Source organism: Bombus pascuorum, unplaced genomic scaffold, assembly GCF_905332965.1.
Source record: "Bombus pascuorum unplaced genomic scaffold, iyBomPasc1.1, whole genome shotgun sequence".
NCBI lineage: Eukaryota > Metazoa > Arthropoda > Insecta > Hymenoptera > Apidae > Bombus > Bombus pascuorum.
This window is the reverse complement of record NW_026869740.1, coordinates 1066028-1086944: the sequence shown is the minus strand read 5'-3', so window position 1 is coordinate 1086944 and position 20917 is coordinate 1066028. Positions and strand designations below refer to the sequence as shown.

The 20917-nt window shown below is 38.4% G+C and overlaps 1 long non-coding RNA gene across 2 annotated transcripts; it reads left to right on the top strand.

The window, feature by feature from the left end:
* Positions 1–14096: 14096 nt before the first annotated feature.
* Positions 14097–16899, top strand: LOC132915743 (uncharacterized). 2 transcript variants are annotated; one of them, XR_009659948.1, is made up of 6 exons: positions 14097–14167; positions 14882–15335; positions 15401–15703; positions 15895–16069; positions 16143–16361; positions 16629–16899. It is a non-coding gene; the product is annotated as an uncharacterized LOC132915743 (long non-coding RNA). The 2 variants fall into 2 exon arrangements; XR_009659949.1 differs by having other exon boundaries at positions 15401–15608; positions 16629–16898.
* The last annotated feature ends 4018 nt before the right edge of the window (positions 16900–20917 follow it).

Below are 20917 nucleotides of genomic sequence, written 5' to 3'. Positions count from 1 at the left end.
ACAATATATAATATAGGTCAAACATATCAGTCAAACATATATAATATAGATAATATAAGGATAAAGGGAAAATCGAAAGAAAATCGACATACCGTAGGAGTTTCTTTTATTTTGCGTAACTATACAGTAATTTACAGGCAAACATCAAATCCTACGGTTACAACACTGACACGACATTTTATTATATTTTATTTTAATTGGCAGCCGCCAAAATAAAATAAAATAAAATTTTTTTTTTTTTATTTTGGTTATTTTACAATTTGTCCTTGTGGACATTTGGTAAAGTGTCATATCTTGTAGGTCATATCTTGTAGGTCATATCTTTTTTTCTTCACCTACAAGATATGACACTTTACCAAATGTCCACAAGGACAAATTGTAAAATAACCAATATAAAAAAAAAAATTTTTATTTTAACACACAAAACATCTACCTACAACATCTACATCTAAAACATCTACATCTAAAACATTTAGTACTAATATGGGGAACTTCTTCGCCTTTGTCATATGAGTCGCTCTGGTCCGTGGTTTTGCATACCTGTAATCAGAATATCGTGTCCGTCCGGACACAGTATTTTATATTTGGCCTACCTATATGTTGTTTGAAAATAAGATAAGAGAAAAATGTAAAGCCGAAGGACCTTACCCCTTCTGTTATGCGTCCTAATTGTGACCGGAGCGGCCACTACTCGAGCGAAGTATGCCATTTGTTCGAAACCCAATAGAATCTCGCTTCCTTCGGGCAGCGGAGAATATTACATTTTGAGGACCGGAGGTCGGTGGACCTCGTTGTTGTTCCGCCGCCGGTATTTAGATCCGCTTACACGGATCATGCATTGATCGGGATAATGGTCCACGATCTGGAACGTAAAGAGAAAATTCATACGTTTAGTCTCGTATGATTGCATGCCATGTTATATTCTTGTGCGAAACGATGCCACGACAGTTGGATAAGGTAGTTAGTACGAATATACGTTGTTACAGGCAGATATATCTTTTTCATTTTCAGCTATTTTACGGGGATGTTGAAGAAGTTACAGTAACGAGATATTTTAGTAGGATTATAGTAATTTAAACTTTGATATTGCTACGTCCTTCTATATGAAATAATTGATTTCAGAAATGTGTAATATTGTTCAAAATATAGTGAGAAAAAATTCTGTTAAATATTTATTAGATTTCGATTTAAAATTTGAAGTTAAGCGAACGCAACGTGATCCATGTTTTGTCAGTTTTTTTTTTTTTTTTTTTTTATTACAAAGATATGTATTATGCACTGAAGCAAAGCATAAATCAACGTCAAATTTCTGTCTGTTCTTTTTCAGAAAACTTTAGATTTTGAAGCAACGTGATAAAAGTTGTTTGTAATATTTTGCAGAATCTTAGCTAAATAAATCCTAAAATTTATAGCGGGTCCTTAAACCGTTGAAAAGTTTACTGCCAAGATGTGAAAAAATTAGATTGGGTAATGCAAACATTAAAAATGCATCAAAATATTGTTAAACAAGGATTAGCATTGTTTCGACATATAAGGTCAAAACGTATTGATTCTGTTACAATGGTCAAAATGTATTGAATGTATTCAATTTGTTGTACTATTTCCTTCCGTTACGACGAACGACTATAGTGGCTCTCTATTAAATGCTATTCATATATGTACGTACTATACGCGACTATAGTCACTCGTCACAAAACGTCGCGCTTGTCACGAATCAACTTTCCTTTTTGCCATGTGGTACGCCAGATGTGACGGTCCTTGCGAGATTCCCCGTAGTCCGGACGCCAAGACCTATCTATTGTTTTAATAGCTCGCAGCAGGCCTAAGAAGACGACATAAACCGAATTTGTTCAGTTTCAGTTTTCTTCACTTAAACATTTTCGGTTTATGTTTGTTGCACTCGACTCTTACCTAATACGGAGAAAGCGGGTGCCTGGCAAGATAAGACTTTTCCCATAAACAAGGATGCCCACGAGCCATATCTAGTTCTCCTTGTCTTTACTACCTAATTCATTTACCAATGGGCATCGCGGATCGTTACCCTCACTTTTCCACCAAAAAGTGTGGACAACGAATCCGCGTTCTGAGTTCCAAAGGGAACACCCACACCGAGCTTTCTTCTTTGATGGTACGAGACCGTTCAAACAGTTCCATTTCTAATTCCAATTCAGTCACAATATTGACCTTTGTAATAAAACACTAAGTCTAAAGAATAAAGACTATTCCACAAATCAACAGTTGTGTAATTATTCAGAAATTACGCGACACGCTTCGCCGTGTCATTTAGGACCATTTTTGGTTGAACGACTAAAAGCCAACTTGTTTGAAACTGTATTTACATGTGCGAATTCGAACAACCTAATTAAGGTTCATCGACTTAATCGTTCGTCCAAAAATTGCCTAATGCAAACAAGATTTTATATATATATATATATATATATATGTCGGGTTGACGTTAGGGGCGTTTAATGAGTCTTCACCAGTGTTGTTCATGGTTGTCGCACAGATATTTATTACACAAGTATGGCTGATACAAGATTGACAATCGGACGCGGTAACTGGACGCTAATGACAATGGCCCTAGGTTCGATATAGCGAATCCACGGTCAACGGGATAACGAATATACTTTGCTTCAAAGTCTAAGTCGTACTCAACTTACTACTCGTGATACTAGGAACGCTTGATTGACTCTTAGCTAATCGGATTGCCAGAAAAGAATGACTTTCCGTCGCGACGACGCTGCAGAGGAAAACTATGATGGGGTGTGCCTAAGGGCACGAGAACATCGGATTCGTCAAAGAAAGCCTCCACTCGGAGGGTGAGGGAAATAGGCGCTGCTGTTAATTGGTCAATTTCTATGTTGGCGGTTAGAAAAGGATGCTAGCCGCCCTAGAGAGAGAGTTCCTAGCAGGCAACGTCGTACGTGACCAAATCAGGCTTTCCCATAACTTCCCGCAATAGGTGACAGATTTACAGGCTGATAGAACAAAGACTGTTTGTCAATCTGAAGGACTTTAGTTAACTAGGTCCTAAGATTTGTAACGGTTCCTCAGGTTATCTGAACATAAACTGTAAACGATGCATCGGCATCTGGCGATCATCTGGCCCAAAGAATGGGGTCTGTGTGTGGCGAGCTGCGGGGCTGTTGGAATGTATTATTGTCAAGTGTCTGTACTGCCAATTCTTTAAAGGAAAGCTATGTTACTTTATATCTCTGTTAGGTGAAACGTTCATCCCGTGACCGTGGCTACGCTCGGCGACCGGTTGTCGCCTCGAGCCTAAACTCATTGTCTCAAGTTTCGAATGACTGTGTCTGGGTTATTTCGTAAATGCTACAGTATTTGGGCTTTTCCAAATAATTCCAACGGGGGGGGGCCCGGTGTCCTTTCATCTCCGACACGGCCATCCTGACTATCACACGTCCTCGGGTGTATCTAGAATATTGGATTTTCCCAATGTTAGACTCGATATAACTGTCGTTATTTACAATTTAGTTAAGTGTCAAAATAGGTCAAGGGTCCAGTTTGACAGCAAAAATTCTGGTCGGACGTTTGATAACGAAAGAGTTAAAAGAGAGTGGAAATCCGTAACGTTACGATTGATATTCGAAGTGCTAGTCGCATTTTGTGAATCATCAGTCTGGGCGTAATGACATGATGGACCATTCTCGATCTCGCACCTGGACGGCCCTCAGTTCTCTGGATCATGATACCACACTGAGCTTTTGTTCAAACACTATGTTAGATGTTATCTCCGTAGTGTTAACGATACTTGAATTGAATCCGGTAACGGTGTGTTGATCTCGCACTTACTTTGTTTGGGCCGTATGCCCCCCGTAAGCGTATGTGAGCCACTATGTTCGATCCGACACCTGATTACCGCACTGGACATGTATGAAGACATTGTCCTTTGCCATATCGCCACACTGGGCGTTTGTTAGAACACTACGTTAGATGTTATTTCCATGATACTTGAATCGAATTCGGTAACGGTGTGTTGATCCCGCACTTACTTTGTTTGGGCCGTATGCCCCCCGTAAGCGTATGTGAGCCACTATGTTCGATCCGACACCTGATTACCGCACTGGACATGTATGAAGACATTGTCCTTTGCCATATCGCCACACTGGCATATGCAAACTCTTTCTGCTAAGTGCTGTGGTCAGCATGATCCTCTAGGACCGAGGTACTCGCATCGTCATGGTCACTGTTCTCGTCATCACCGCAGACGTCCAACTCAATAGGAACGCGACTATCTGGCATTTTCTTTAACCTATCATGGCTGTATTTATATGAGCGTTTGCCGTCTAGTGTTTTTTAAAATGTACCTATCTCCTTCCAAAATTTCCGCTATCACAAATGGACCGCTAAATTTCGGATCTAGTTTCGTTTGGTTCCTTTCCTCGTTTTTCTTTAATACAAAGTCACCGAGATTGAATTTAACTACTTTGGCTTTCGTTTTATCGAATCTTTCCTTATCATACTTAGCGCTATCTTCCATATTTCGTATGGCCTGTTGTCTTACGTTGCAGATATCTATTTCCTTTTCTTCGGTATTTTCAGATAGTAGTAACCCGTAGGGTCTCGCTGTTTTACCAATTAATAATTCTAGCGGACTCGATTTAGTCACACGATGAGTGGTGCAATTTAAAGCTAACTGTATTTCGCCGATCGCGTCTTGCCATGATCGCCCGGTCGTTTCTACCGTTGTAAACATATTCTTTAATGTACCCATAGTACGCTCTACCTGTCCATTCGCTCTACTAGCACCGGTTGCTATTAGGTGGAGTTTAATTTGTTTATCCCGACAAAAATCTTGAAATTCTTTGCCGGTAAAACATCGCCCTTGATCTGCTATTATCCGAGAGGGACTGCCGAATAGAAATATGGCGGACTTAAGTGCCTTAACGGTGCTAAGGGGGTCTATTTTACGAGTGTGGTGTAAGTATACAAATTTGGTAAAGGCATCGATCAGGACAATGACGTATTCTTTCGAGTCGTTCTTGCCGCTCAGCTTTCCCGTTATGTCTACGTGAATGGTATGCCAAGGTATGCTGGTCTTAGGTATGGGATGTAATTCAACTTGCACTTTGCCTGAATTCGCCTTAGAAATCTGACAAGCATGACAGTTCTCTACGAATTTGCGAACATATTTCGCCATCCCTTCGAACCAGTAATACTCGTACAGTTTCTCGAGCGTTTTATCCCAACCTAAGTGCATAATTGACTGGTGTATGTGGTTAATGACGGACCACCTAAACCCTCTTGGTACGATGGGCAGGCAGGGGGTCTTGCCTCTCCTTTGTATTTTACGGTAAAGGGTACCGGATCGTAACTCATACGTACTCGCAATGTCTTCCGCGAGCTCGTCGTTTCGCAGTTTGTCGACGATTTCAGAAATTTGAGGGTCGCGACGTTGTTCCGCTAGTAGCCAATCTTCCGAGATTTCGGCCAGATTAATTTTCTTTTCTTCGATCTTGTTGGTGGGGGCGCGGTCGGTGTCTACAGGATTACGCGAGAAGAAATCTACGTGGGCCATTCGTTTGCCTTCTCGGTACATAATGTCGAAAGTGAAAGTTTGCAAGTAAGCCCACCACCTATGAACCCTGTCACTTAGACTTACTTTATTACGAGCTGCTTTTAACGAATTACAATCAGTGACAACGAGAAATTCCCGTCCGTGCAGATAGTGGCGAAAATGTTTAACGGCGTTTACAACTGCCAGGGTCTCTAGTTCATATGAATAATACCTGGATTCCGCGGGGCTCGTTCTCTTACTGTAATATTCTATTACTCGGTTTCTGCCGTCGATTTTGTGCATTAAAATAGCGCCGTATCCGTCCGAACTAGCGTCAGTACGTAATTCTATCGGGTAATTCGGGTCAAATATCATTAACACCGGCTCGTTGGTCAGGATGGAAATTATTTTTTTTGCCTTATGGTTTCGTGTCTATCTGTCCAAGTTAGGTTTTTAATACCGGAGGTAAGTGCGTACAACGGTTTCATTACCCGTGAAAATTTAGGGACGAATTTTCGGAAATAGGAGGCTAAACCTATGAACTGCCTAAGTTGAGCGACGGTCGTTGGTGCCGGTAGAGAACTCAAGGCTCGTATTTTACCCGGATTTGGGCGAACTTCTCCGTTATGAACTACGTACCCGAGATAAAGTACAGACGTCTTGAGAAAGGAACTCTTCGAAAAATTGAAGGAGAACCCGGCGTTTACGAGGGTACCTAGTACGATGCGTAATCTTTCTAGAGCCTGGTCTACCGATTCAGCGATGATTAGGACGTCATCCAGGTAGACAACGACGTACGAGTGGGCGAGGCCGCCCAAGGCATTGAGAATAGCCCTCTGGAAAACGGACGGTGCGTTTTTCAATCCAAACGGCATCGTCGTATACTCGTATTGCCCGTCGGGGGTGACAAACGCTGTATATTCTGTCGAATTGGGATGAATGGGGATTTGATGGAACCCGCTGGCCATGTCGAGGCTAATGAAGTACTTCGCCCTTTGCAATCTCGCGATTTGATCCGCGATAAGAGGTAGAGGATATCGGTCCGCGACCATATTTTTATTTAGCTCTCGAAAATCTACGCACAACCTATCCGAGCCGTCCTTCTTCTTTACGAGTAACATAGGGCTCGCGAACGGAGAGTTACTAGGCCTTATGATTTCTGCCTTAATTAATTCGCTTATTCGTTCGCGCACTATGCTTCGCTCTGCCTCGCTAAGCCTGTAGGGGCTTCTTTGTACGGTGACATTAGGGTCAATCAAACGTATCTCTAACTGTCCCGTATTTACACGTGCACGCGGGAAACCCGTAATAAACGAACTTTTAAATTCTCCGAGGATGGAGATCAATCGGTCTTTATCTTTACCGAGCACCTCGGTGTCGACTCCATTAATATCGATTTTACTTTCGGCGGTTATATTGTAAACATTGGCAGCTTTTGCCCTGCAAATACTGAGGCTATTTTGGGTAATATTTACGTTAAAACCTTGGCTCAAAATTTCGCGGCCTATCATGATGTCGTAATTTAGATAGCCGTCGGCAAGGATGTGAAAAATTATTTCCAACGCAAAACCATTAATACGTACTATGGATGCAATTTGAGACGTGCAATTAATACGGTGATTTCCTATCCCTCGCATTACTACTACGTCGGTCGTTCTTTTGCCGGAAAATTTCGAGGCTACGGACTCTTTGATTAGCGAACATTCGGCTCCAGAATCGAAATAAAACGAGAACGACTCACCCAGATGGCTTAATTTACCAGTTGAAGACTCCGCCACGCAGGAGTTGACTCGACGTTCGTTATCGGGGTCGCGATTTGTTTTCTGCAGCAGCGGGCGGTTGGATGCGATGTGGCCCTCTCCGCGACACTTGAAGCATGACACCTTGGACGATCCAGCCGGTCGGCTTTTCTACTGTCTCTCGGTTCTCATTCTCGTACGACACTCCGCTATCTTATGCCCGGGAATACCACAGTGACGACACCTGATCTGGGGGCCAGGTAGCTTCTGCCGTTTAATTTCGGGGCCTGCTGATGGATTTCCTGACGGAGGCGCCGGCCTCTTCTTCGCGTAGTGGAAAGCTTTCATTTCCGTCAAAAATTGATCCCGAGTCTTGATGTCGCTTGTAAGCGCTAGTTTCTCGACACGTTCTTCGAGCAGACTCAGGTGATGAAGAACGGTGGTGATACTTCCTTGGGTTCCGCACCCGCCTCTTGCTCTTTCAATTGACTCACGATGGCCAGAAGCTGCTCGGTAATTGTAGACGGTGGTGATCCCACTTCTGATGTCGGGTTGACGTTAGGGGCGTTTAATGAGTCTTCACCAGTGTTGTTCATGGTTGTCGCACAGATATTTATTACACAAGTATGGCTGATACAAGATTGACAATCGGACGCGGTAACTGGACGCTAATGACAATGGCCCTAGGTTCGATATAGCGAATCCACGGTCAACGGGATAACGAATATACTTTGCTTCAAAGTCTAAGTCGTACTCAACTTACTACTCGTGATACTAGGAACGCTTGATTGACTCTTAGCTAATCGGATTGCCAGAAAAGAATGACTTTCCGTCGCGACGACGCTGCAGAGGAAAACTATGATGGGGTGTGCCTAAGGGCACGAGAACATCGGATTCGTCAAAGAAAGCCTCCACTCGGAGGGTGAGGGAAATAGGCGCTGCTGTTAATTGGTCAATTTCTATGTTGGCGGTTAGAAAAGGATGCTAGCCGCCCTAGAGAGAGAGTTCCTAGCAGGCAACGTCGTACGTGACCAAATCAGGCTTTCCCATAACTTCCCGCAATAGGTGACAGATTTACAGGCTGATAGAACAAAGACTGTTTGTCAATCTGAAGGACTTTAGTTAACTAGGTCCTAAGATTTGTAACGGTTCCTCAGGTTATCTGAACATAAACTGTAAACGATGCATCGGCATCTGGCGATCATCTGGCCCAAAGAATGGGGTCTGTGTGTGGCGAGCTGCGGGGCTGTTGGAATGTATTATTGTCAAGTGTCTGTACTGCCAATTCTTTAAAGGAAAGCTATGTTACTTTATATCTCTGTTAGGTGAAACGTTCATCCCGTGACCGTGGCTACGCTCGGCGACCGGTTGTCGCCTCGAGCCTAAACTCATTGTCTCAAGTTTCGAATGACTGTTAGCCAGAGGTTATTTCGTAAATGCTACAGTATTTGGGCTTTTCCAAATAATTCCAACGGGGGGGGCCCGGTGTCCTTTCATCTCCGACATATATATATATGTAATGTGGTGATATTTTTAGAAATCAGGCGATCGAGTCGTGAAAACTCAAGAATCGATTTTCTAAAGTCTTCTTCCGTATCTCCTAAAATCTCCGCTTCTAATCCCTCTTCTCTTTCTCCTTCTCCTTCTAACTCTTAACTTGCTTTTCATTTTCGTTGTTCTCTATCTTCGCTTCTCGAAATCCTGTTTTATTCTCCTTCCTAAGTCCCTGTCCTTCTCTATTTATATCGTTCGACCGACTCCCAGTAAACACAGGCAAAGTCAAACCGTCGGTTGGTGTCCTAAATTCTATAGAATTTACAGATATATATTACAGGCGAGTATAATCGTTCGCGACAACAATCAACACTGTGAGCGTCTGGATTCACTGGATATTGGATACGTAACACTCATTTACAGAAATAGCAAACATATGTACATTTGTCGATATAATATATCAATATTTCATCCACAGTTCATTTGTTTTCTTCTTCTTCTATTTTTTTTTTTTTTTTTTTTTTTTTTCCGTAAGAACTTCGCAATATAGATCCACTTGAGATCCATTTATACGAAAACGTACAGTGACCGTGCCGTGTTCGGACGTTCATGCGTTATTATTTGTTGTATCCGATTGGATGTATCCGAGATGAATGTGCCAGTCAGGTTGAAGTTATACACGATACATTATTATATTATTAATTATTATTATATTATTATATTACCTATAAGAGCGGTACTTCTGGACGAACAAGAGGAAGAAGTGTACCAACAAAAGGAGGAAAGATTGTGGTGTACATCCGTTATGACAAAACCGCAAAGAAAAAGGAGAATTTCATATTTATAAGCAACTAATAAATTACGAACAAGAGTTTTATGAATACTTTAGAATGATACAGCATTCTTTTAATATTTTACCGAATAAAAATCTAATATTCTCTTATTTACATCTGACAATCTTTTTTAAGGTTTGTTTCGCGCCACCTTCTTCTCCGAATAGTTTCAGCTAATACAAAATTAATCTACGCAACTTTTGAACTCGATTGGATAGGAGGAAATGGTACCCTTGGGTTCTTAAATATTAAAATTATTACTTAAATAATTATATAATCGATATATACTCGATTGTATTCGATTATCTGCTAATCTTATTATCCTTTTAGTATTGATTATAGCAAAAAGTTGTAGATTTAGACACGACGCATCTTTTACATTCTACTATTTTTTGTCGCATGATAAACAGTTTCCGAAAAACAAAAAAATTGGTAACTGTAGATTGTACAATACATTTTGATAAATTTGTTCATAAATTTTTATAAAAAAATTTGTTCAATATTGAAATATGTGTGCATACATAAATCAATGAAATGAAATAACATAAATTCTCAAAGCATGAAATTTTGACATCATTCACGTTTTAATTATTAAAAGTTCGGTTCAGAATTAGCATGATCGCAGCATAGTAAAAAGATTATTACAGTATACGAAATGTAAAATAGCTTCGTGAAAGGGACTGAAAGAAATTAATTAGATAAGAGGCAGAAGGAATTAATGAATAAAACCCTAAATCCGATATATAATAATACTTGTATAACTTTTACGATTTTAGTCTAATTTATATTTCAGAAATGTAATAATTGCCTCTTTTTCCAGACAAAATTTTACGCATGTTGTTCATTATATATTTCTTCCTCCTTTTTTCAAAATTAATGAAATGTATGGTGCGATTAATTAAATATATAACAAATAAAAACTGGACTACCTATGAAATTTTAGGTTTTCCTGCCCGTATTTTAATTGCGAATGGAATTTTTCTTCATTTCAAGGAATATAACAATATATATGTATTTATTCAATTTATTTTCATCCACATTGGAAGATATATGTATGTGTTTTAGTGCTTCGTTGAAGATCTTATTCGAATGTGCTTGTTAAGATTTAACAAGGTCTTGTTTTACATCTGCTAGAAGCTTATTCGTAATGTATTATTAATTAACCTCAATCCTGCAAATCTGCTTCGTACAATTCCAATAAAATGAATTATAGATACAAGCATCTAGTAAATAAGTGATTTATTTTACGCAAGAATAAATAAAAAAATTGGAAATGAATTGTTTTCTGTTTTAATATACTTAAATATGATTTGAAAAGCATACGAGACACGTTACAATGGCTACACTAGTTATATATTCCATTTTCATAATATAAAATATTTATACTCATATGAAAGCACTGCTAAATGATATTTAATATACTTGGATTTAATTAATTAGTATATCAAATGTTATAATAAATACAATGACGTGCCAATACATTTTATGACCGCTGTAAATTCCAATAATCAATACCTTATAATAATTATATAATCAAAGCAACTGAACTTTTTCAACCATTTTTTACTCAATCGCATTTTTCTAACGTTAACAAACATATCAAGATTAAGAAACATATAAAAAAAGTTCTTACTAACACGCACGATTTCCCGTTTCAATTTAACGTTAAACATTTTCTTGAAACATTGCGAACCTTATTTGATTGCTAATCGGACCAAGATACAGATATAAAGGTTTGAAGATATCACCAACTTTTCTCATTAAGAAAGAAAAACGCATAAATTAAATGAGAAAATCAATATTTCCGAATAGCATTGGAGGATTTCCCTTAATTCCCACGACAGTTTTGAATTTGAAAAAGCATAAAACATTTGAAAATCTATGGAAACGAATGCACATACAGAGCTTAACGAAACGGCTCATATCTTCTATGTACACTCGACGGTAGAAAAAGGTCGCAGAAAGAACGAATAAAAAGAACGCGATGAGTCGGCGGAACATGTCATTAATTACTATACACGGTTCGTACCTAACGAAGAAACGTGAATCCGTCGCGACGGCGGCATTGCCACTCGAAGTTCATTGGAAGTCGTCCCCTAGGTCTTACATTAATTAACAATGTCAAGGCTTGATATGACATCGACGAGTAAAAGAACGCTTCTAAAAAAGGTAGAAAGAGAAAGAGGAGAGAGAAAATTCGAGTAAGCATCAAAGAAAACCACATAGAAAAAAAGCGGAAATGATCATGTACAGGCTGTTGATATTTATACAAATTCATATTTTTATGAATATAATTAAGAAAACGAAACGTAGGCAGAGAACTGTTTCGCGTATTAAATATCATAAGAAGTATTTTATTAGGCAGCTTTGAAAGTTTACAACGAAATTTAAGAAAATTTTAAAGGTGTTGTGCTTTCATTATAAAATTAGCGTATCATTAAGCGGCACATTCGATAATATTTTGTTATTTTTCTGGGTAGCTTTACGATTTCTTTCTTTTTTTTTTTTTTTTTTTTTTTTGTGATGTAAAAAATATTTTCGAAATGTCAAGATATGAATAAAATTGGGTAAATTCTCGATGAATACCTTCGTCTACTTTTCATGGAAATAATATCTTTTTTCCTTGCTCGAAATCACACTGTTTCTATTATCCAGAAATATTGTTACAGAAAGATATCTGTAATTGACACATTTTTGACGTCTAATTAAAAAAACTGTTTGTCAAACAGTATTTTGCAAAATTACGTAATTTTTTTATTAGATAATTTTCTTTAGATCTGATAAATATATGTAATATATAGAATATAATAAATATCAGGTGTGTAAGTATAAAACCGGAATTGTGACTGGCGATGAAAAGTGGATATATTTTGAGAATCCCGAGCGTAAAAGATCATGGGTAGCTCCAGGCGAACCACCGACATCGGCTACAAGAACAAATCGCTGTGGACGGAAAACGATGCTCTGTGTTTGGTGGGATCAGAAGGATGTGATCTATTATGAGCTGTTAAAACCTGGCGAAACCGTTAATACTGAGCGCTACCGACAACAAACGATCGATTTGAATCAAGCTTTGCGTGAAAAACGACCAGAATATGAAAAAAGGCAACACAAAGTAATTTTGCTCCACGATAATGCACCATCGCATACAGCAAAACTTGATGATGCTGCACGACGCATGTACAATGATAAGGAATAAGGACGTCTTTCAGCTTCTTTTCATTTCTGGCTAGTATCACGCGCCGACACCGATAACAAAGATCAGCTATATTCTTTTTAATAGAACCATCCATTTTTTAACACGTTAATCAATCTGTTAATCAATCTGCATTTCTCATAAAAGGATAGTGACCTTTTATGTCGAGAAACCATTAGTACTGAACGAAAAACCTTTGGAAAAGCTGAATAATATAAATAAAATAATTAAATTTTAGGTTTTTGTCGTTTTTTATCACTATAATATTAATTATTTGTATTGAGGGTATTATAATTATATACTATAATAGTATATAATATTATAATTTACAACTACATAATGTTATATAGTGCTTTAAGTTAATAATGTTATATATTAAGATGTCCTTAGTGAGGAGTCCCCACACTTCTAGCAGCAAAATGACGTTCGGTCCCGCGCGATTCTTCTGACGATGGATATAATAGCACGTACATGTTCCGTATACTTTGTAGTTGCGGGCGACTGACTTGTCGAGGTAAGTCGCAACTTTAGAGTCGCGCGCGATCCTTAATCGCGGTAGTACGAATAAAAATTGTGCCATATTCGACAATGGATTTTATAATCGCGTGGCTAGTCGCAAATGGAAAGCACGCTTCAGACGGCAACGTTGGAAGACCAGAAAAATAAAGCTGTTCTGTCTCACAAAAGAAAGATACGTACATATGTGTTTCCTTATTCTTTCAAATTTTGGCGCTGCTGCGCCAATTTACGGCTATTAAAATATGGAGAGGACTTGGAGAGGTATTATAAGGAACTTTATTCTAATATTCACGTAATTGCTCGCCACGTGTGATACTCGCCAGAGATCTAGGGCATAAGATTTTCACACTGCGCTTCTCTCTTTTCTCTCAACGGAGTCCTAGGCCATCGTACGACGCTCGCATACATACTACGAAGGGGATACATACTTGTGTGTGGTTATGCTATACGTTACCTCCCTCTCGCACGTACAATACAAATGTACCGTATGCCGCTCTTGGTTTGAAAAACCTGACTATGAAGCGGGAAAGGTGATAAATGATGAACTTTTGACAATACTGATAACGAGTCAACAGTTCAGTACTTTCCTCAGAATCTTGAGGGAGAAAAATTACCTAGAGAAAATAATAACAAATTTGTTAAGTTTATTAATATATTCACATCGTAGACCGTAGGCGATACATTGTATGTCCCATGAGACATGCGACATGCCGCTAGACCAAGCGCCGGTTTTCAAATTTTATAATTGGACATGGATACACAACTATCTTGCGACTATACTATTATTATCAATACCAGAAATGCGTTCGGTTGCCGTCGATCGTTTGGTAGTCGACATATTATCTTTGAAGAGAACGCTTTGTATATAGTAAGTATCTATACTAATAAATTACATGTATGCCTTTAACATTATCATTTTGTATAGTGCTTCTCCCTATAATATATATTAATATATAATATAAAATTTAAAATTCATTTCTGGTGACTTAAAGGACATAAGTATAACTTGTATGACTTGTGTATGGCTGTGCATTACGTTATTTGCAAATTAATTAGCAACAGTAATTAATTTAAGTTTCTAGTATTATCGTAATATTAAATGATTATTCTTAGGAAGAAAATTACTCTGTACGTGCACGTATCTTAAGTTGCTAAAAGTTAAATTACAACAATACATGTAATGGGTTAATAGTGTACGATAATTAAAAAGAGTGTCATTTTTTATAAATTACGAAAAAGTTAATTATATCTGAACTAAGAAATGTCATAAATATCATAAAACGGAAGCAGAAGAAATAAAATTGAAAGATAGAATGAGAAAGAGTAATATTTTAAACGTGAAGGTTAGGTGTTAAATTCTACTCAAATCAAATAAAATATTTAATTAAATATAAAAAGAAGTTAAAGTATTTACTTGGTTATGTTTATTCCAAATTGTTTGTTTCGATATAATTTTTGCAAAATATTAAAGAATATATACTTGCGTAAATAAGAATATTACTTTCAAAGTCGAAACAATCATATAAACATTGATGTAGGAGCATTATAAATTCATAATTTTATTTTGTATACTTTGTTTCAGATAGAGAAATGAACATCTTTTTGCCCATTAGCAGTTGGTAGATAATGGTATTATATCATGAGACGTAATTTGATATGCCAGTTCTGTTAGATGGGAACACTATCTGCTTCGCATGTATATACAAGTTTCCGGTGAACCAAAATAAGAAGAGAAACCTTTGTTTGAGTTAATGAATTAAAAACTATTTGAAAGTGATCTGTGGAACAGTATAATTCAGAGAGATGAGGACGGAAGTTACAGAGTCACAACCTTTCAAAAACTTAAAAGAATTATTCGATAACGTGGGTAATTTGAAACCATGACCGGAAATTGAATAACTACGAGATTCAACTGATTATGTGTACAGTGGTTTAGAAATAAGCGCAGAAAGAACGCAGTTAGAAAAATTGGATAGAGAAGTACATCCTAAAACGTTGCTTGGTCATGATATGAAAGGTGGCTGCCTAGAAGACAGGTAATAGAAATCGCTATATATTTATCAATTCATATATTATACATAATATACCCGTGATTTTTCAGATTTATATATCGATCAGAATCTTATGATTCTTACCTATTTTATCACTGGAGTGTTATTGACACGTTTGTGTATTTTAGTCATCGTTTCATAACTGCGCCACCTTTTGGGTGGATTAATGTAGCACATAATCATGGTGTAAAAGTTCTTGGTACTGTAATTACGGAAAGAGAAGGTACCTGGGATGTAATACTTGAATCTCAGGAAGAAGTAAGAAGATTTGCAGATGCACTAATACTTGTTGCAAAATTTTATAAATTCGATTTTATAAGTCTGGTTATTAAATATTGAAAATACCATTAAAAGTGAGCAAGTTAATAATTTAATTTATTTTGTAAAATATCTAACAGAAAATATTCATGAAGCAATTAGAAATTCTGAAATTATATGGTACGACGGCGTAACCAATGAAGGAAAATTCAATTGGCAAAATGAGCTTAATTACAATTGTTTCTGTTTGTAAATTTTATTTAATGTTCTGAATACAATGTTTCAGAGATTTCTTTTTAAACTGCGATGGCATTTACTTGAATTATAACTGGACGAAATCAAAATTGGAAAACGGTTTGGCACTTGCAAAAAATCACAGCAGAGATATTCATGATATTTATGTAGGACTTGATATTTGGGGAAGATGTTGTCCTGGTGGTGGTGGATTTAATTCAACATATGTAATTACAATATTACTTATTTTATTGTAGCATATAGTCATTTAATATTTCATTAAACCATTATAATCTACAGGCTTTACCAAAAATACGACACTAAGGACTTTCTGTCGCGCTTTTTGGTCCAGGTTGGACTCACGAATTTTTCGGATCTAAGACATTCCAAGAAATAGAAGATCTATTTTGGGCACAGTTGTTTCCTTATTTATATGTTCATGTACCTATCTACGAAGAAGAAGTATTCAAAACATCATTTTGCCGTGGCAGTGGTAGCTTGTATTATCGCTGTGGTCAGGTACATTAAATATCTCACATTATTTTTAGCAAACTGAATTTATCATAAAAGATATAACTTAGAAAACACGAAGTTGGCACCCTGCTGGGGGTAGCCACCCACACGCTATGTTTATTTTTATTTTATTTTTTTTATTACCGATGAGATATAACACTTTACCAAATGTCCTTCAGGACAAATTGTAAAAACCAAAATAAACTATATATATATATAAACTGAATTTATTACATGAATATATTATAACTGAAATGTACATATTTTATGCAGGCACTATATGAAAAGGATGGGAAAAGATTTAAACACAAACCATTTTACAATTTATCCCTGCAAAATCCACAAATATCAGTACCTATACCGCACATGAAATTTACATCATCGCCTCAACTTCCAGAACCGAAAAGTGAAAACGATCGAAATGAGTGTTCAAAAGAACCGATACAATATGTTTATGAAACGAGGAAGAATGTTATTCGAGTATTAAAAAATGTTATAAATATTGAAAATAAAATGCCAATGCATCGAACTGTCAGAATTTGATATCTTTGTCCACGGGGATAAGACCACTGAGACAACAGTAACAACATAGAGATCGTCCTCCGGACCATAAATAATAATAATCTTTAAAATTGCTGCAGGACAAACACCGAATCTTCCGCACCTTAGATCGGCTGAAGAAGCGCTTCGGCACTCTATGTTACTCTATCCCATCGGTCATCGAACACGGCAAGGGATATAGAGCCATAAAAATGCTTATCAGTAAGGCCTCTGACAGATCTCGAGTTCTCTGCACTCAGAGAATTAAAGATTCCAAAACCACGTTTCCGCAAGTAAGACGAATGCTATACCTCTTGATCGGCGCCCTCAAATTTTCTTCGGACGATTCTCACCGTCTTCCATAGTTGAATAACCTCCTCGTGTGACAGAACAGAAGATACATCGTTACTGGTACCAAGTCGACAAATAAGTCCACTTTGTGACGTCTCCGGTACCGCCGGCTTCCCAGAACTTACTAGTAACGCGATGACATGCCAAGAATAAACGTCTACGCAATACGTGCTTCTGTTATTCACGATCTTGTGTCGTTTCTTCCTTTCAAGTTATAAACTGTTCTTTGTACAGGTCTTTAATTAGTATTGTGCTTGCGTGCTATTTCATCACTTCAAACTTGTTAAACTTTTATCACTCGTTCCAACAGCACTTGTTATTTGTATGTAGCGAAGCATTCTTTATCCGGTCTCCTTTCTACCGCGCGAAAAGTTTCGTGAATCCCACAAGACTACTGGGGACAAATTTTGGAAGTGTGCGCCGAAATGTGTATGATGATATTCTCAGATTCCCAAATTTCATAATCTTGAAAATGCAGATTTTCGTTGAGCCGCTGGAACAGGGTCTGTACCTTCACCTGAGGAAACAGGGCTAATAACCGCTCCGGCTCCGATGTCTCAGAGAATTATTTCACATCGGTAGATTCGTTAACGATTCAATTTTAGTTGCTGAATGTGATAGGTTATCAGGCTTCGATATCTTCAACGCAGTACCAATATAGCTATAGCTCCCGCAAAGATGCACATTCTTCTTCTCCTTGATGCTCAATGATCTCTTGTACCAGCATACTTTTCTAAGATATGGAAGATGGGGAAAGTAGTTCCCTTGCTGGGGAAGGATAAGAACAAACCAAATCCAGCCAGGTACAGATCAACGAGTTTGCTGTTTGCAGAGTATCCATTAGTAAGGTCTTTGAGAGTGTGATACAGAGACTCATACCGTTTCATTGCAAAGAGACTGCCGTTCCTCCCGATCAGCAATTTGGCTTCCGGGTCAAATACAGTAAGGTCCACGCCATAATAAAATTCGTGACAGGCGTCTGCTGGTAGCAAAACTCTACTCATAGTCCTGGAAAGGGATTTTGACATGTTTCGATCGAGCGGTTTGCTATAAAAGCTGATACGATACGGTTTCTTTAAACATGCAGTTCAGGTGATTTGGTCCACAATCTTCGAAATGTGTCTCATTGGATGTCAAGCTCGAATATCGTCTTCGGAGTGAATAACTGTCTGCAACAGGGAACGTTCAACACCTCCATCCTGTTCAATTTGTATTTTAGTCGTGCTTCGAGCCTCTTCCATCTGAATAGCGACTTCAACCTATGCGCGTTAGTATTTGCCAATGGCCTCCTCATTTACGCGACGGGAATGTATTCATCCAAAATTAATTCCAAGCTACAGGAAATTTTCGATCGAATTATGGTTTGCTGTGGTAACTGAAAGTTCCGTACATTCTCGCTGATTTCTTATCACCGGCAATAGCCCCTATCCGTTCCGCATAAGAAAATGGTCAAATATCCCGGTATATATTTGTATTGCAAATTACAGATTACACAGCACGTTAAAACGCAAATGTAAAATAAATCAGAAAAGACTATTATAGCAAATAAAGGTTCGGTCCTCTCAAAGCATCTCTGCGTGAAATGTAGTCTTCTGTTGTACAAATTGCTGTCACCAATCCTATCCCGACTTATGCCTGTCCGATTTGGCTAAATGTCACAACGAGTCAGATGGACCAGCTCAGGCGTTTCAAACGGTAATGTCCGGGGCATTGCATGGGGCTGTATCGCACGAGCTATTTTACATACCAATACAAATATTTTACATAATTTTATATACTATATACAAGTTGCACATAGCTTTTAAATCTCTTGTATCTGTAGGACGCGATGAGAGTGCCATGGACTCTCAGTTGACCTGTTTATGTTAGAATTAGCGAAGAATCATAGAGTCAAAGTACGTCTAATCGTCGATCAACTTTGGTGGAGATTCATTAGATCCAAATCATTACTTGTATTATTTTTTTTAAATGAATTCAAAGTAGAGTATGCACTATCTATTTTCCACTTCAGGATTGATATTTCAACAAAACTGCGCGCATGCATAAACCATGATAAATAATTTACGACTGTAACTATAATGCATTTTTATATGCTACTGAGAACACCTACACTTCGTTAGCAGCGCGATACTAGTAACGATACTAGTGATTTAGTACGGGAATTGCTGGAAATTTTAAGAATAATCACCATTTTGGGCAACTTGTCTGAAAGCTAATTTCTCTGCGATTTCGATGGTATTGTAATATGTTGCAAGGCTCAATATTGTGGACAATTTTGTTTTCCTATACATGTGTAACTGATGATCGTTAGTTTACAAATTATGTAGAAAAAGAAACACACTTTGCAAAAAATTGACAAGCCTTCTATCATCTTGCGATATACTGTACAAAGACGAACACATGCGTATAGGCGAAACAAAAAACGAAGTCAAATACGAAATCAAAACAAAAACCCTAGCGCTCAAAACAAACGATAGTTTCACTCATCTGTTAGATAAACTCGAGCGAGCACCAAAGGTAATAGACAATTTACAAGGCTATAAAACCACGATCGATAAAATAGGCGACGAGATAGAAACCCTTAATTTCGAACACAGAATCAAAGATATACAGTATTGGGGACTAACCACGCTCCAGACATTAGGGTACATAGCATTAGGCATACTAGGTATATATGGATTAAACAAAATAGGGGTATTCGAATGCATCAGGAAATGTATACCGAACAAATTATGTATCAATCTATTGCGCTGCCGAAATGAAACCGTAATCATCAGCCACAATGCGACAGCCCCGCCAGTACCAAGCACCCTGGCCTCGACACCCAACATCCATATTCCAACCGATACATAATTCCTCTTGAGGAAGAGGAGGAATCAGCTGTAATTTTCAAGCCACGTCAAGTCCGATTCAACGAAAGTCTTGTGAAGACAACTTGAGGGACCAAGTTCAATCTAGGAAGGGGGGAATGTCACAGGTGCAAATCAAGCAGCTATATGATAAACCAGCATCCGTTCTCAGGCGCCTGGACGGCATATATGTACGACCAAAGACTGCTCCCACTCCAACGAATAAAAGAATATAAATGCTTCGTTCCAAATCATTCAGTCAGTCTAAAAAAAAATTACTTAACTAACTCAAATACCAAAAAATTCTATCATGGCGAAACGAAAACAGTATTGTACAAATTGAGGCAAAAAAAAAAAAAAATAAAGAACTCGATCTCCTGTTAGGAAGCAAACAAGTTTCTTGTTTTTATCTTAATTTTTACGTGACAGCTGCCTCGGCTGGGCGTGCCCGGTGTCGGAGTGCGTAGGCAGTACGCCGGCGTGGTGCGAGCAATCGATCGCTTGGCGTGCCCGGTGTCGGGGTGTGTAGGCAGTACGCCGGCGTGATGCGAGCAATCGATCTGGGCAGGGAACCTGAGTGCCAGCAGCCGTAGTCCCTGAGCGACCAGCAGCCGTAGTCCCTGAGCGACCAGCAGACTGCACAGGTCGGTGGCCATCAGAATTACGTGGGGTTTTCGCATCATTCCGGCAGCGGCAGCGGCGGGGCTCGATGGGCTTCCCGCGTTCGAGCTGCAGACCCTGAGGTGTCGCGAGATCTATCTCCGCAATCGAGGTCTGCTGGGCGAAATTGGAGCGACGGTCGCGGTCTCGGCGGGAGCTGCT